General features: G+C 40.3%; 1 protein-coding gene across 3 annotated transcripts in view; it reads left to right on the top strand.

Annotated features, from left to right (window-relative positions):
- stx17 (syntaxin 17) overlaps window positions 1-17,639 on the top strand; it is a 109,570-nt gene that overhangs the window by 10,971 nt on the left and 80,960 nt on the right. The window contains exon 2 of one of the 3 annotated variants that reach the window (XM_060824813.1): window positions 35-119. The exons of the other annotated variants lie outside the window; for them this stretch is intronic. The gene's annotated coding sequence lies outside the window, so the exon portion shown is untranslated. The remainder of the gene's footprint in view (window positions 1-34; window positions 120-17,639) is intronic. 3 annotated transcript variants of the gene reach the window in all.

The following is a 17,639-nucleotide window of genomic DNA, read 5'->3' as shown; positions in this document are numbered from 1 at the left end:
GCCATTTGCTCTCTATCCTAATTACCTCCTACAGCTTCCTTCATAACATCAACAAACTCCACCTCTAACTGACTAGCCTGTTCTTAAAATGATCATCTGTGCCCTTGTGACATCCACATGTAAGTATCCTGCTGCTGTTTTGGCTCATCCTTTGCCTTTCCCTCTATACCTTTTAGACCTTGTTATCTTGCTTGATGTAACTTCTGTTTTCACTGATCTTGCTGTGGCACCTGGCCTTTCAAATGCCATCCTCATGTTGTAATCCTTCATTGCTTTATTCTCATCTAACTCTGCAACCACCTTACTCCTTATACTTTTCCTTAAATTTTCTGCCCTAGTGTCTCTAGCTTCTTGTGCATCTCCTTGCTTTCAGCCACTATTGATGGTCTTGTCTTCAACTGCTTAGTCCTACACTTAGGGCATTTTGCCTAAAGCTCTCCATTTCTCTCTTCCCAAAGCACACATCATCTTGCTTTTGATTATTCCCTGCCTATCTCCCTTCCTCTGGTTTGATGTTTAACATTTTACTTGCACTTCAGTGAAGTGATTTGGGATTTCGCTTATGTTAAAGGCTCCCTAGAAATGCAAGTTATTTCTGCAAGTCAACTAACTAACCTTCAAATATCTGGAATTATTCAAATCAAAATCAGTGACAGACTTTTATTAACTATCTACTTTATTTGATAATTAATAATATTTCACAAAGTTCAGCATTATGGAGTATGAAGAATTGACATCGATTGGCTAGATCAAAATCACTGTAGACAGAGTTACATTCAACATTTAGCATTGTCATACATCTAGCAAGATAAAGCTTTTGGTCTTTGATATAGGCTCAGAGATACAGTCTAATATGCAGATCAGTTCGCTGTTTAGCATTGTTTAGTTCTTGGATGTTTAGCTTTGTTTCTGGTGACATCTGTGGTGAGTTGTTGAATATGGCTTTTGGTTATGTTACGATTGTAGGCCTAACCAATGTTACATGTGCATTGTCAGTATACAAATTGTTAAATATTAGCAACAGTTGCGATGCACTTCGCAATTTACTTTTGTCAAAATTAAACACAGGGTTATTAACCTTTATTCATAACACTTTTCTCATTTCAAAGATTTAGCTAGACCCCAAGCTTTTTACAGCTTTCCAAAACATGTTCCAAAGAAGGGTCACTGGATCTGCCCTGCTTTCTCTCCACATTATTTACCAGACTTGTTGAGTTTTCCACTGTTTTTGTTTCCAAAACATTCTCTCTTCTAAACCTTCTATTTCAGGTGAGTCAAATGTCAACTTTTTATACCTTCAATCTGTTCTTTCAGGGAACATCATTATTAACATCCATCCAAAAAGATTCATTCTTTCACATCCATTTTAAGATTCCCTTCAATTATATTATCATGTCCAGGCCTACTATAGTCATTTTTTAATTAAAGACAAAGACTGAACTTCTGATAAGATGCCTCATATCTTTCTGCTCTATTAGAATCCAAATCAAAATAAGGAGACAGTTCTGATATTAAGACGTTGCAAATTTCTTATCTAATCAAATGTGACCCATTCATATCGGTAACCATGACAAAGCCAACGTAGCTAGCATCAGGCCTCTAATTAAGAACATCTGGTGTTCACACTGAGTCTATTGTTTGTCTCAACTCTCCCAGGCTCATTCTACTGTTAAACATTTTGCTTTTCCTTGCATGCAGCAGGATAGTTTAGAAGGCCACAGTCCTTTTACAGCAGTTTGCAAAGGGAGAATCCTGAATGCCACACTGAATTCAGAAAAGGATCCTTCTCGACGTTAAAGGGCAACAAACTTGCAGGAAAATGTTGATAAATTACTTAAAGATAGAGTTGTACAGCATGGAAACAGATTCTTCGGTCCAACCCGTGCATGTTGACCAGATATCCCAACTAATCTAGTCCAATTTGCCAGCACGTTGCCCATATCCCTCTAAACCCTTCCTATTCATATACCCATCCAAATGCCTTTTAAATGTTGTAATTATACCAGCCTTCACCACTTCTTCTGGCAGCTCATTCCATGCGCACACCATCCTCTGCATGAAAAAGTTGCCCATTAGATCCCTTTGTCGTATTTTTCCCATCTCACCTTAAACCTGCCCTCTGGTTTTGGATTCCCTTAGCCTGGGATAAAGACCTTGAATGTTTACTCTATCCATGCACCTCATGATTTTATAAACCTCTGTATAAGGTCACCCCTCAGCTTCTGATTCTTCAGGGAAAATGGTCCCAGCCTATTCAGCCTCTCTCTATAACTAAAACCCTCCAATGCCAGAAACATCATTGTAAATGTTTTCTGTATCCTTTCAAGTTTAACAAGATAGGATTCTGGGTAGGCTAAGATGGAGGACGGGAAACGTTTCTGGCTGTAACAGGTTGCTCCTTTTTTTTGAGGAAGTATTTTAGGTATTGGAGGTGATTTCCTTGAATTCCAGGAGCAGCAATTACTGTTTTATATGCTGTTGCATTGTTTTGGAACTTTGAAAAAAAAAGTCAAAACAATAGCACTTTTAAAAGGGAGAAAGACGGACAAAGGCAGCAAGCACATAGTCTGTAAGGGGGAGAGAGAGAAAGAAACCCACACTGCTAACTGACACAGCAGTGAATCTGTACAGTTACTGCCTTTGCTGTTTGAATTCATGTATTGCTGGACATCGAAGTGTATCTAGGGAAACTTAAGCAGCGAAATTCACAACTGATCTTGGAGGAACCTGTTTGGGAGATGTCACAGCATAGAAACACGTAAGTAAATAGTTTTAAGTGTAGGTTTGCTGTAAATCTACAATAGTGAGTAGCGTGGGTTCTTCATTAATTATATGTTTTTATTGGGATCTGTCTCTTGATTAAATTTTAAAAATATAAGCCATAAGGTAGCCTGGAGCAGTGTTTTGTAGAGCAATAAAACTGTGCTATTTTCTGGGTCTGTAGATTGGAAGGAGCAAAGTGGCCTTTAGTACAGTTATATGATCTTCTTGTTGGATGTGGGAGTTTCAGGAGAGTTCAAGGGTTACTGAGGATTACATCTGCAATAAATGTCGTTGGTTGGGAATCCTGTCAGATCGGTTAGAGCAACAGTTAGAGGCAGTGTGGAATTTTCAAGAACTGGTGGGGGAGGGGTGATGGATGGCTGTTATAGGAAGGGAGAAAAGCCGCAGATAGAGTCAGGTAGATGGATTAACTCCAAGAAAGGTAGGAGAATTGGGCGGATAGTGCAGGAATCTTCTGTGGCTATCCCCATTTCAAACAAGTATGTTGTTTTGGAAAATGTAGGAGCTGATGGACTTTCAGGGAAATGTTGCGTGAATAGCCAAGCTTCTGATATCAAGAGTGGCTCTAATGTAATGAGGTGTGCATTGGGTTCCAAGTGATCAATTGTGTTAGGGGACTGTCTAGTCACGGGCACAGACAGACATTTCTGTGGCCAGCAGCGAAAAGTCGGAATGGTGTGTTACCTCCCTGGTGCCAGCATCAAGGATGTCTCCGAGGGTACAGAATGTTTTCAAAGGGAAGAGGGACCAGCAGAAGGTCATTGGACACATTGGTACCAACGACATAGTCAGAAAAAAAATTGAGGTTTTGAAATTTAGGCAGGAATTTAAAAAGGAGGTCCTCGAGAGTAGTAATATCTGGATTACTCCCGGTGCTATGAGCTAGTGAGAGTAGGAATAGGAGGATAGAGCAGATGAATCCGTGGCTGAGGAGCTGGTGTATGGGAGAAGGATTCACATTTTTGGATCATTGGAATCTCTTCGGGGTAGAAGTGACCTGTACAAGAAGGATGGATTAGACCTGAATTGGAAGGGGACTAATCTACTGGCAGGGAGATTTGCTAGAGCTGTTGGGAGGATTTAAACTAGTAAGGTTGGGTGGGGGTGGTGGGACCCAGGGAGACACTGAGGAAAGAGATCAATCTGAGACTGGTATGGTTGAGAAAAGGAGCGGTTCAAACAGTCAGGGCAGTCAGAAACAAAGCAGAGAACAAGTTAGGACTGATAAATTAAACAGCGTTTATTTCAATGCAAGAGGCCTAACAGGGAAGGCAGACGAACTCCGGGCATGGTTAGGGACATGGGACTGGGATATCATAGCAATTACAGAAAAGTGGCTCAGGGATGGACAGGACTAGCAGCTTAATGTTCCAGGATATAAATGCTACAGGAAGGATAGAAAGGGAGGCAAGAGAGGAGGGGGAGTGGCACTTTTGATAAGGGATGGCATGATGGCTGTACTTAGGGAGGATATTCCTAGAAATATATCCAGGAAAGTTATTTAGATGGAACTGAGAAATAAGAAAAGGATGATCATCTTATTGGGATTTATAGACCCCATAATAGTCAGTGGGAAATTGAGAAGCAGATTTGTAAGGAGATTTCAGTTATCAGAAATCTTTTACTTGGTAGTGTGGATGAGCAGAGGGATCTTGGTGTCCATGTACACAGATCTCTGAAAGTTGCCATCCAGGTAAATAGTGCAGTGAAGAAGGCATATGGCGTACTGGCTTTTATTGGTACAGGATTTGAGTTCCGGAGTCCTGAGGTCATGTTGCAGTTGTATAAGACTCTGGTGCGGCCCCATCTGGACTATTGTGTGCAGTTTTGGTTGCCATACTATAGGAAGGATGTGGAAGCTTTGGAATGGGTGCAGAGGAGGTTTACGAGGATGTTGCCTGGTATAGTAGGAAGATCGTATGAGGAAAGGCTGAGGCACTTGGGACTATTTTCATTGGAGAAAAGAAGGTTTAGGGGTGTCTTGATAGAAGTTTACAAGATGATTAGGGGTTTAGATAGGGTTGACCATGAGAACCTTTTTCCACGTATGGAATCAGATATTACGAGGGGGCATAGCTTTAAATTAAGGGGTGGTAGGTATAGGACTGATGTTAGGGGTAGATTCTTTACTCAGCGAGTCGTGAGTTCATGGAATGTCCTGCCAATAACAGTGGTGGACTCTCCCTCTTTATGGGCATTTATACGGGCATTGGATAGGCATATGGAGGAAAGTGGGCTAGTGTAGGTTAGGTGGGCTTGGATTGGTGCAACATCGAAGGGCCTGAACTGCGCTGTATTTTTCTATGTTCTAGAATAATGAGATAGTTATGAGGGGGTTTTAGCTTTCCAACTATAGACTGGGACTGCCATAGTGTTAAGGGTTTAGATGGAGAGGAATTTGTCAAGTGTACAAGATGATTTCTTGATTCAGTATGTGGATATACCTACTAGAGAAGGTGCAAATCTTGATCTACTGTTGGGGAAATAAGGCAGGGCAGGTGACTGAGGTATCAGTGGGGGAGAACTTTGGGGCCAGTGACCATAATTCTATTCATTTTAAAATAGTGATGGAAAAGGATACACTGGATCGAAAAGTTGAAGTTCTAAATTGGAGAAAGGCCAATCTTAGATGGTATTAGGCAAGAACTTTCTAAAGCTGATGTTCGCAGGTAAAGGAATGGCTGGAAAATGGGAAACCTTCAAAAATGAAATAACGAAAGTCCAGAGACTGTATATTCCTGTCAGGGTAAAAGGAAGGCTGGTAGGTATAGGGAATGTGGATGACTAGAGATATTGAGTTTTGGTTAAGAAAAAGAAGGAAGCATATGTCAGGTATAGACTGGAGAGATTGAGTGAATCCTTAAGAGTATAAAGGCTGCAGGAGTATACTTCGAGAAACCAGGAGGGCAAAAAGGGGATATGAGATAGCTTTGGCAAATAGGGAGAATCCAAAGAGTTTTTACAAATACATTAAGGACAAAAGGATAATTAGGGAACAAATAGGGCCCCTCAAAGATCAGGTAAAAAATGAGGTCTGCAGATGCTGGAGATCACAGTTGAAAATGTGTTGCTGGTTAAAGCACAGCAGGTCAGGCAGCATCCAAGGAATAGGAAATTCAACGTTTCGGGCATAGCGTTTGTGTGGCGCTGTAGAAAATGGGGGAGATGCTACATGAGTATTTTACATCAGTGTTTACTGTGGAGAAGGACTTGGAAGGTATAGAATGTGATGAAATAGATGGTGACATCTTGAAAAATGTCCATTTTACAGAGGAGGAAGTGCTGGTTGTCTTGAGGTGAATAAATCCCCAGGACCTATTCAGATGGAGTTTAATTCAGATGAATGCGAGGTGCTGCATTTTGGGAAAGCAAATCTTAGCAGGACTTATACACTTCATGGTAAGATCCTAGGGAGTGTTGCTGAACAAAGAGACCTTGGAGTGCAGGTTCATAGCTCCTTGAAAGTGGAGTCGCAGGTAGATAGGATAGTGACGAAGATTTACAAGGATGTTGCCAGGTTGAGCTATAAGGAGAGGCTAAATAGGCCGGCCCTGTTTTCCCTGGAGCGTCAAAGGCTGAGGGGTGACCTCATAAAGGTTTATAAAGTCATGAGGGGCATGGATAGGAAAAATAGATAGTCTTTTCCCTGGGGTGGGGGAGTCCAGAACTAGAGGCCATAGGTTTAGGGTGAGAGGGGAAAGATATAAAAGAGACCTGTGGGGCAACCTTTTCACACATGTATGGAATGAGCTGCCAGAGGAAGTGGTGGAGGCTGGTACAATTGCAACATTTAAAAGGCATTTGGATGGGTTTATGAATAGGAAGAGTTTAGAGGGATATGGGCCAAGGGCTGGCAAATGGGTCTAGATTAGGTTGGGATATCTGGTTGGCATAGACGAGTTGGTCCAAAGGGTATGTTTCCATGCTGTAAATCTCTATGACTCTGTCTCTCACATCTTTCCTGTAGCAGGAAGAGCAGAACTGAATTTAGTATTCCAAAATGTGGGTGGCATGGTGGCACAGTGGTTAGCATTGCTGCCTCACAGAACCAGAGACTGGGTTCAATTCCTGCCTCAGGCGACTGTCTATGTGGAGCTTACACATTCTCCCCGTGTCTGCGTGGGTTTCCTCTGGGTGCTCCGGTTTCCTCCCACAGTCCAAAAATGTGCAGGTTAGGTGAATTGGCCTTGCTAAACTGCCCGTAGTTTTTGGTGAAGGGATAAATGTAGGGGAATGGGTCAGGGTGGGTTGCGCTTCGACAGGTCGGTGTGGACACGTTGGGCTGAAGGGCCTGTTTTCACACTAAGTAATCTAACCAAATCTTAAAAGTGGCCTAACCAATGTCCTGTATAGACCTACACCCCAAAATCTTTTCGTTCAACAACACTACCCAAGACCTATCATTAAGTGTATAATTTCTGCTCTGATTTTCTTTACCAAATTGCAGCATCTCACATTTGTCTGAACGCCATCTTCCACTCCTCAGGCCCATCTGATCAAAGTCCCATCGTACTTTGAGGTAACCTTCTTCAGTGTCTACTACGCCACCAATTTTGGTGTCATCTGCAAACTTACTAATCATTTCTCCTATATTCACATCCCATATCATTGTAAGTGATGAAAAGCAGTGGATCCAGCACCGATTCTTGTGGCACGTGATTAGTCATAGGCCTCCAGACCGCAGAACAACCCTCCATCACAACCTTCTATCTCCTACCTTCAAGCCAATTTTGTATCCAACTAGCTAGCTCTTCCTGGATTCCATGTGATCTAACCTTGCTAAGAAGTCTGCCACGTGGAAGCTTGTCGAACACTTTGCTGAAGTCCATCTAGACAATGTCCACAGCCCTGCCTTCAGTCGTCTTTGTCACTGTTTCACAAAACTCATTGAAATCAATGAGACGTGATTTCCCACACCCACAGCACATGTTTAATGATCGTGCCCTTTTATATGCAAGTTGAATCTGATGCATTTGGTTTGCATTTTGTATTTGTCCCTAGTACCTATCCTCTACATGCTTGTATTTTTACCAACCCCATTCAGAGATGTAATTACATACCTGATGGGACGTGAATCTGGGCCTCCCGTTCAGCTGTCGGGATACCGGTACTGCATCATCATGCTTGTATATGATGTTTTTATTATTGCCTACTCAAAATTATGAAATGTCAAGATGGTATATGATGTCTGCTTATGACAACTGATGAAAGTGAAGCACTGTGTAGGCTTCATTGGGGACTGTTGTCAGATTGTCTCCAAATAAACGAGGGAAATGAAAGAACACAGAATGAGGCCATTTGACATTTTGCTGGCATTTTCATAAAGCAATTCATTAAATTCTTCCTCGCTATGTTATCATGTTGATTCCAAGAGAGTCTGTCAAACAGTGTTGGGATTGCTGAAAAAAGACTGCTTTGTTTGAAGCTTTTTATCTTGCACTGAGCTGGACTTCTCATAGGAAAAGGAGTAGGCCATTCAGCCTTTCTAGCCTCCCTTACCCCTCTGTATGATAATGGCTGTTTGAACTCATCAATGTCTTTTACTCACTCCATCCCCATTATTCTGTATGGCACCACTAACTAGAAATCTGTGAATGTCCACAGCCCTCCCTCTTATGAAATTCCAAAGGTTTACAACCCTTCTGAGTAAAGCAAAATTTCTTCTCATCCTGGGACCACGTGGCATTCCACTTATTTTTAAATCAGCCCCACCTAGTTCTAGACTTCCCAACCAGGAGAAGTATTTTACCTGCATCTACTCTTTATGTATCTAATAACTTTCAATGAGATACCTCTCATTCCTGAGGACTTATGCACTTTCAGCTCCATTAAATTCTCTGTTACACCATTCTTACTATGCCAATCTTTGTCAACTCCTCATTTTCCCAGACCACTTGGATCTCCGTTTATAGGAGATTTCTGGGATTTTCCTGAGTGAAAACAGACATATACCAACCACTAGGCTTCTGTGCCGCTTCGCTATTCCCAATCGTACATTTTCCTTTCTCTGTTTGCATTTATTTCAGCTAAATTACATTTTTTTTTACTTCACTTTGAAGCTTTTACAATCTGTTCTTGTGGTTTCTGCTAGATTGCATTCATTTTCAAATTTCCCTTATCTGTTTCTTGGTCCTTTATTGTATTTATAAATGTCACATTCCTTCGGATTACTACTATTTCTGACAACTGAAGGCAGTAACAAAACAATTCCCACTTAAGCATGAAGATGCAGTGGTGGTATCATACCTCTGGACTGGAGGACCTGAGCTCAAGTCCCACCTGCTCCAGAAGTGTGTAATAAAACCTCTGAATGGGTTGGTAAAAATACTTTTTACAAGCATGAAGAGGATAGGTGTTGGGGCCAAATTTTTTTGAAGAAGTGACAAAGATGTCTGATGAAACCTTTACATCTTGTGCAATCCTGAACTTCCTTTGTTAGCCATGGTTGACTAACGTTTTTGACTTTTTGCACCTTGAAGGAATGTTTTGTTGCTCTTTATGTAATGGTTATTTTTAAGATTGTGCATTACAAATGTACAGTCTTACTTTTTAATGCTTTGACAAAGGGTCAGTTAGACTCGAAACGTCAGCTCTTTTATCTCCTTACAAATGCTGCCAGACTTGCTGAGATTTTCCAGCATTTTCTCTTTTGGTTTCATACTTTTTAATGTATCTTCTTAATCCACCTCAGCCGTTTTGTGTCTCATGCCTTCATGACATCCCTGATTAAAGTCCCATTGCTTTAGAATGAGCTATCTCACTTTCAGACATAATGTACAATCCTGTTATATTCTGGTGGCTTATTCTGAAAGATTTTTTTACAACAAGATTGTCAGTTGCCCCTTCTTCATTACATAATACTAGATCAAGAATAGCATGTCCTGTTATCGGCTTCTCAAAATACTGCTACATAATTATGCCTTACTCCAGAAACTCATGCTCCATAGCTTTAGTGCTCAATTGATTTATCCAATCAAGGCACAGATTGAAGTCATGGATGTAGGTTTGCTCGCTGAGCTGGAAGGTTCATTTTAAGTGGCTCACTGAAGATGTTACGTAGTATGGTGATGATACAACAGAAAATGAACCTTCCAGCTCAGTGAGAAAATCTAGATCCAGAACCTCCACCTGAGCTACGAATCTTCTCAAAACTCGCTAGATTGAAGTCACTCATGGTAATTGTACTGCCATTTTGTGTGCTTCTGTCATGTCCTGATTAATATCATTCCACTGCAATATGAATTTGTGGTAGTACAATTTCAATGTTTAAAAGGCATCTGAATGGGTATGTGAATATGAAGGGTTTAGAGGGATGTGGGCCAAATGCTGGCAAATGGGACTAGATTAATTTAGGATATCTGGTCAGCATGGACGAGTTGGACTGAAGGGCCTGTTTCCATGCTGTGCATCTCTATGACTCTGACTCTAATAAAGGTGGGATGTTTACACACTACATAGAGGGCTGAGAGGTGGCAAATGGAGTTTAATGCTGAAAAGTGTGAGGTGATTCCCTTTGGAAGAAGTAACAGGAATGCAGAGTACCGGGCTAATAGTAAGATTCTTGGTAGTGTAGATGAGCAGAAGAATCTCCGTGTCCACATACATAGATCCCTGAAAGTTGCCACCCAGGTTGATAGGGTTGTCAAGAAGGCAGAAGGTGTGTTAGCTTTTATTAGTAGAGGGACTGAGATTTGGAGCCATGAGATCATGCTGCAGCTGTACAAAACTCTGGTATGGCCACACTTGAAGTATTGCATACAGATCTGATCATCGCATCATAAGAAGGATGTGGAAGCTTTGGAAAGGGTGCAGAGGAGACTTACTAGGATGTTGCCTGGTATGGAGGGAAGGTCTTACAAGGAAAGGCTGAGGGATTTGAGGCTGTTTTCGTTGGAGAGAAGAAAGTTGAGAGGTAACTTAATTGAGTCGTACAAGATAATCAGAGGTTTAAATAGGATGGACAGTGAGGGCCTTTTTCCTCTGGTGTTGATTACTAGCATGAGGAGACATAGGTTTAAATTGAGGGACATGAGATATAGGACAGATGTCAGAGGTAGTTTCTTTACTTGGAGTAATAGGGACATGGAGCACACTGCCTGCAACAGTAGTAGACTCGTCAACTTTAAGGGCTTTTAAATGGTGATTGGATAGATATATGGATGAAAATGTAATAGCGTAGGTTACATGGGCTTCAGCTCGGTTTCACAGGTTGGTGCAACATCGAGGGCTGAAGGGCCTGCACTGCGCTGTTATGTTCTATGTCATATAATGAATGGTGTAGCAGGTTCGAAGGACTGAATGGTCAACTTCTCTTTTCTGCATTTCAATGAGAAGTTCTGACTGGTTACAAATGGACTCAAGTGGTAGAGGTGTTGCCAAGGAAAATGTACTCATTAATGCTAACTAATAATGAACAGCCAGGCATTGTTACATTTTAAACCAGGTAGGTTGACTCTGATTAAGGCTATTCCTGAGGAGTGAAGTACCAAATGACTGCTCCGTATTTTGTTCGTTTGAAATAGCAACAGTGTGGGTGCATGTTCTTTGAGCCTGTAAAGTTCAGGAAGCTCTGTATTAATATAACTTCCAGGCTAAGTAATTGCACTGACTGTGAGCCCAACTGACAATTTTAAATTATTTGTCAGTGTAATACCTCACATATTCAGGATTATCTAGTAAATGTTGTCCAATTACAGAATCACAGCTAATGTTAAACACTATTGCACATTTTGCAAGCTGGTTGGGTGCATTCAGTGGAGAAAGTGGGGACTGCAGATGCTGGAGATCAGAGCTGAAAATGTGTTGCTGGAAAAGTGTAGCAGGTCAGGCAGCATCCAAGGAGCAGGAGAATCGACGTTTCGGGCATGAGCCCTTCTTCAGGAATGGGTGCATTCAGTGCCTTGTTTGTTGTAAACAGCTGAAAGGATATACCATTTAATACAAACTACTGACTTTTTGGGATGTACAGCTTATGTACCTGGCATCTCACCAGCCCTGATCTTCCTACCCCATGTTAATCATTTGCGTGATAGGCAGCATATCTTTGTCTTAATGGGTTCCACCCTGCACTCGAATTCACACTTGAGATAGAACAATCAAATAAGCTCTCTTTCCTCAATGTCTTAGTTGAGAAATCAGTCAGGTATTCTCCAGTACAGTCTACCACAATCCTATCTTCACTGATTAGTATACATGTTGAAGTCCCTATTATTCCGTACGTTATAAGTAGGCCTTTATTAGCAACTTATAAATAAATCCTAAGTCATTTGTTCACCATGCAAATATAATGCTGAAACAGGGTACATCAAAGTCATCCTGTGAGATAATGGCTATGCTCATTGGATTACTTTTCACTGTCATGTAAAGTCATGGAAGGTCCTGTGGTAGTCACTCTTGGCCCTGATAAGTCCATCTGAGATCAGGGTAATGTGTCCCAACAGTTTGCAAGTATGATGACAGGTTTGTAGGCTTAAGACTGAAAGACTGGCAAATTTTATTAAATAATCTTTGGCTGTTCTGAAAAGAATGGTACTGACTCTACGTTTGATTTAAATCTTCAATTAGACAACTTTTCTTGGATAATCCTGAACGTGCAAGAAATTACACTGACAACCAAGTTAAGATGCAGTCGGACTTGCATTATGGTGCACTTTTGGGTACGGGAAGCTGCATATATTTATATACAAGGCCCTATTCTTTGCAGACAGAATGTGTACACACATTGCACTTGTTTCAACTCTAAATTAGGTGATATACATTCACCAGCTCATTTCTCAGGGCAGTGCCCTGACCAATCAGATTCAACCTGCCTGGTTTATCATTTACCAAGCCTGGCTATTAACTATCAGATCACTATTTGTAGGTACATTCTCTGAGAGTTCCTCTACACATGAGAAGTCATGTGCCAGCCAAGTAGCACTCTACTCTCATGTTGCATAAAAGTTAGTTTTTGCTTTAAATTTGTATTCTTCTAAAGTGACCTGATGAGTGCAAGATTTAAAAAAAAAATTGACAAAATGTGAGATTGTCACACATGGTATGCAGTATTTTTAATTTCAACTGTATGCCTGAGTGATTGGGGGTAGCTATGTTGGAACAATGGTGAGATTCTACTGTCCCTCCATTTTGGAGGAGACCTTCACTTACACCATCTCTTAGTCCCTATATCTACTCTAGTACCAACATGATCCTTTTAAAGGGAGCCAATAACTTGAAATTTCTGAGAGCAGATTTGGGTCTAACCTTCATGCGTGTATTCTGCTAACAGAGACTTGAGACTTTACAGATTTGAAGAGCATGTACAATGACTCACTTTTTCCCATCATGTAGCACATATCATTGGATGAATATTTAGGTGGTATTGGTTACTCAAATTCAAGTCTCTTTTAGATTTCAGTTTTGTAATAATTTCTGTAAATTTATAATTATGTGCTTGTGTTTGCCCTTGGTGGCTACGTATGTTTCTAAAAGGCTCTTGATATTAAAATTGTGAAATGATATTCAGTTTTGTTTTTTTTTGGATCTGTCTGCACATTTGGGGCCAGGCTTGCTGGCCCTTTCTGACAGCATTCAGACTGATAGTTATCTGCCCTTGCACTGGTTGCATCAGTTTGTGGTGGAGACTGTTCTTCAATAACTGCCCATGGCTGCTGGAGCTCTTTAAATGACAGACAGAGAGGCTTGTGCAGACTCCATCAGAATGTCCATTGCGTAGGTAGCCATAACAGATCATAAATGCACACACTTTCATAAATGAAAGTGGTTTCACACTGTATCATTTGCATGGCAATGAGTATTGCACTGAACTTACTTGGGAACCAGGTGTACACATACTGAAATAAACATGTTCAAAAAAAATTGAAGATTGATGGAAGCCTCCTCTTCTTATCTAGAGGGCTAAAATACAAGAGAGTAGAAGTTGTGCTTCAGTTAATTAAAACCTGCTATGCTCTGGAGCATTGTGAACATTTTTTGTGCACCTCACTTTAGGAAGGACATTGGAGGGAATGTGGATTTATTAGAATAATAACTGGACTCCAAGGGTTAAACTACGAAGAGAGATTAAACAACTTGAGTGGTAAACATTGAATTTAGAAGGTTAAGAGCGAGGTGTTGGTGCAATGGGAATGCCACTGACTATCAATCCAGACACTCTGGGCACCAGGGTTCAAATCCCACCACAGCAACTGAAATTTAAATCCAGTTAATACAATCTGGATACTAAAGCTAGTCTTGAATGCAGCATATGAAACTGCCACCAATTGTGAGTAGAATAACTACTTTATTCATGAATATTCTTCAGGGAAGGAAACAGGAACATACAGATTAGCAGCAGCTGTAGGCTAACTCCTCCCCTGAGCCAATTGCACCGTTCAAGATTTCATTATTGGGCATTTCACCTACCCACGATAACCTTTCACACACTTTATCAAAAATCCATCTACCTCTGCCTTAAAAAAAATTCAAAGGCTCTTTTTCTACATCCTTTCCTGGAAGGGAGTTCTGTGAGTGGAAAAAAAATCTCTTTATTTCTGTATTAAATGATCCTATTCTTAAATAATGATTCCCTAGTTTTGGAATCTTGCAAGAATTCACCTTGTCAAATCTCCTCACGTCTGTACCTTTTTCAATCCAGTTACATCTTGCTCTTCTAATCCTCAGAAGATAACTCACCCATTCTCAGTTTTTGTCTCGTAAACCTCTGAACTGTTTCCCTATCAATAAGCAAACCAGTGCATTGAGCATGATCAGTCCGCATTCGCTGTCTGTTATTTGAAATCAGTTGGAAGGAAGCCTTAGAATGCTTGTTCAGAGTCTCATTGAAGCACAGTATTGTTTTTCAGTTCATGGTTATCAGTCATGTGTGGGTGGGCCAGGAAAAGGATGATGGAGTCATCATCCATATACATGGACCTGAGGACTGATCAAGGCCTACCCAATCCTTTCTTTTTGCCCCCAGACCTTTTCACCCACTTGCCAGAGTCTTCTGTCCTAACTGGCATGCAATAATTTTTGTCTCCATTCCAATGGTTCCCAAAGTCATTTCAGTGAGAAGCACCTAAGCATGAACTGAGCGGAGTAAATAGTCTGCCGTAATTACTCTAAGAAAAAAAAGCTCATCTTCCCTTGAGTCAGATACATTAGGAACATTTGAGCAGCTCTTGGATAGGCACATGGATGATAGTAAAATGAATGTTTTGTAGGTGAGACTGATCTTGGAGTAGGTAAAAGGCCAGCACGACATCGAGGGCTGAAGGGCTTGTACCGTGCTGGACTGTTCTATATTCTTTAAATAAGGATGCCAATACAGTACAAAGTACTCCAGATATCGTCTTGCCAATTTCTCTTTACATTTGTATTCAATTCCTTTTGCAAAGAACAAAAGCATTCTATTAGCTTTCCTAATTAATTGATATACAGTACCTGCATTCTAATCTTCATGTGCTGGAACACTGAAGTCACTCTGCATCTCTACAATGTCTTTCCATTTGTCAGATCTGTGCCCACTCACTTAACCTGCCTATATCCCTTTTGTACCATCATCATCCTGACTTCATGTGTTCACTCTGCTAACTAGCTTTGTGTCGTCAATGTTTGAAACCATACTTGTATCCCTTCATTCAGGTCATTTAAATAAATAGAGTAAAGTTGAAACCCCAGCACTATTCTCAGTAGCACATCATTCATCGCAACAACCTTGAGACATTTATGCCTGCTTTCTGGTTCCTGTTAGCTCACCAATCTTCTATCCATTCTAGTATGTAACATCAACTCTTCTGGGCAACAGCTAAAATTGCCAGTTCACTTCAGTTACATCTACTTTCATGTCCATGTACTTATCTGTATTAAAATCTGTCATCCTTAACTGGTTTGACCTACATGTGACTCCTGAGATTAGGTTGATAGTAAAAGTTGTAACTGCTTTCCACAATTCGCATGGTATACATTGTAAATTTCGAATCTGAGATTAGTAGATTTTTGTTAGTCCGAGATGTTAAGGAACATGAGGAAAATGTGCATTTATAAAATTAGCTGTTTGGTAGTAAAGAATGTAAACTAAAAAAGATTGGTGTTGAAGGTTTTTGTCTTGCATTCATCAAGACAGATGATTGCCAAATGTCTTGGCAACAGAAAATTGTACTGCATGAGATACAGGATGCTGAATGATTGGCTACGATACCCTTACTTGTCGAAGCTCAACTGGGAACAGTTAGTACATAACTTGTGTTTACATTTGAAAAAGCAAGTTGACTGTGATTGGCTGAGACCTGATAAAGTGAATGCAGCAGGGGGCAGTGTCTCACAACCTTTTCTTTAATTGAAAAGGCAATGCCAAACCAATTCTTTTTGCAGAGAACCACACATTGATGGTTATATTTGCAGCTTTTAGCAAGCATAAGTGAGCCACGTATCAAGTTCAACTGATAGTCTTTGAAGTTGTTGTTAGTCCAATTCTTGGCAAACTCAGGATTATTCAGATAGTACTTCCCAATCATGGAATCGCAAACAATATTGAATATTTCTAATGTATGGAGTTAGGTTGCAGATCAACCATTATCTCACTGAATAGCAGAACAATTCAAGGTTCCAAATGGTTTCCTCCTACTCCTATGTCCCCACTTACAAACAAACTTGCCTTGTGATCAAGAGGACAATGTAATACTTGAACATTACCTATTTATTAAGGAATTACTTAAGAAGATAATTTATGCATAGTTTTTCAAAATTGAATCATCTTAAATCTTTAAGTAAAAAAATAAAAACATGACTGTTTGCATCATTCAGCAATGGTTTGTTTTAATCTGGTTTCAATATGATTGAAGTTGATGAATGCAACAGGGGATTTCCCTCTGATAAGACAGAAAGTTTGTGGGAGAAAGGCCCAAACCACAACTTGCTCTTCATATATGCATTTCTATAGAATCTGTTTATAGATCTAAGACAAAAGTCAGGCCAGCACAACATGCGTCGGTGTACTGATGAGCTGCATCACTAGAATAATATGAGTTTACACCCACGATTCCCCATGTGGAAAGTTCACAATCTTGGCTCAATCTGCTTTGAGAACATTTCATATGATGGTTGAGTCTTGAATTTCCTGCATAATTGCAACAAAAGTTCTGCGCAAAGTAGCTACCTGAGAAAACCTGGGGACTACCATGTATAGTTTTCACAACAAGCTTGAACTTCCCTAATATTTTTAGTTCATGCATAAATCCTCGCATTTAATTCACCTTAGCTTAGAATAATTGGCATTGTGATGAAGGGTCATATGAGGTACAGTAAATATGGACCACCAAATTTTTAAATTGTCCTTTTATTGTCATACCTGAGACTTTCATGGAGTAAAATGGTTTTTAAAAAGGAAGTGGACCTAAAACAGCTGCAAGCTCTCACCAGGCCACCGATTTGAGGTAAGCTTTGTGAGATCTATATGCATTGAGATTGCCCTTTTATCTAAAGACACCAAAACTATGTAACTGAGTCAGTGTCAAACAATTCTTCTCACTTGTACATTTCACATATGTGTGTGATAATTTTGGGAGATGGTACAGGGATTATGAAAATGGGCAGTTAAGAGTTTATTCTTGAAAGGATGGCACAGCCAGGGGGAGAAGTGAGATTGCCAGTCCTAGAACCGGTTTTGAATCCAGGTTTGAACAAAGATAGTAAATGCAGAATATATGTTTGCCTTTAGTACTGTTAATTCATATATTCATCCATATAATTTATAATTCATACCATTTGAAAATGGTGAAATAATAGTGGGAAACTCAGAAATGGCAGAGGCACTAAACCAATGTTTTGTCACCGTTGTCACAGTGGAAGATAATTTCTTCCCAAAACTGCAGTTA

Source organism: Hemiscyllium ocellatum, chromosome 5 (genome assembly GCF_020745735.1).
Source record: "Hemiscyllium ocellatum isolate sHemOce1 chromosome 5, sHemOce1.pat.X.cur, whole genome shotgun sequence".
In the NCBI taxonomy this organism is placed as follows: Eukaryota; Metazoa; Chordata; class Chondrichthyes; order Orectolobiformes; family Hemiscylliidae; genus Hemiscyllium; species Hemiscyllium ocellatum.
Note: the sequence above shows the minus strand (reverse complement) of the source record. Positions and strands in the feature narration are given on the sequence as shown.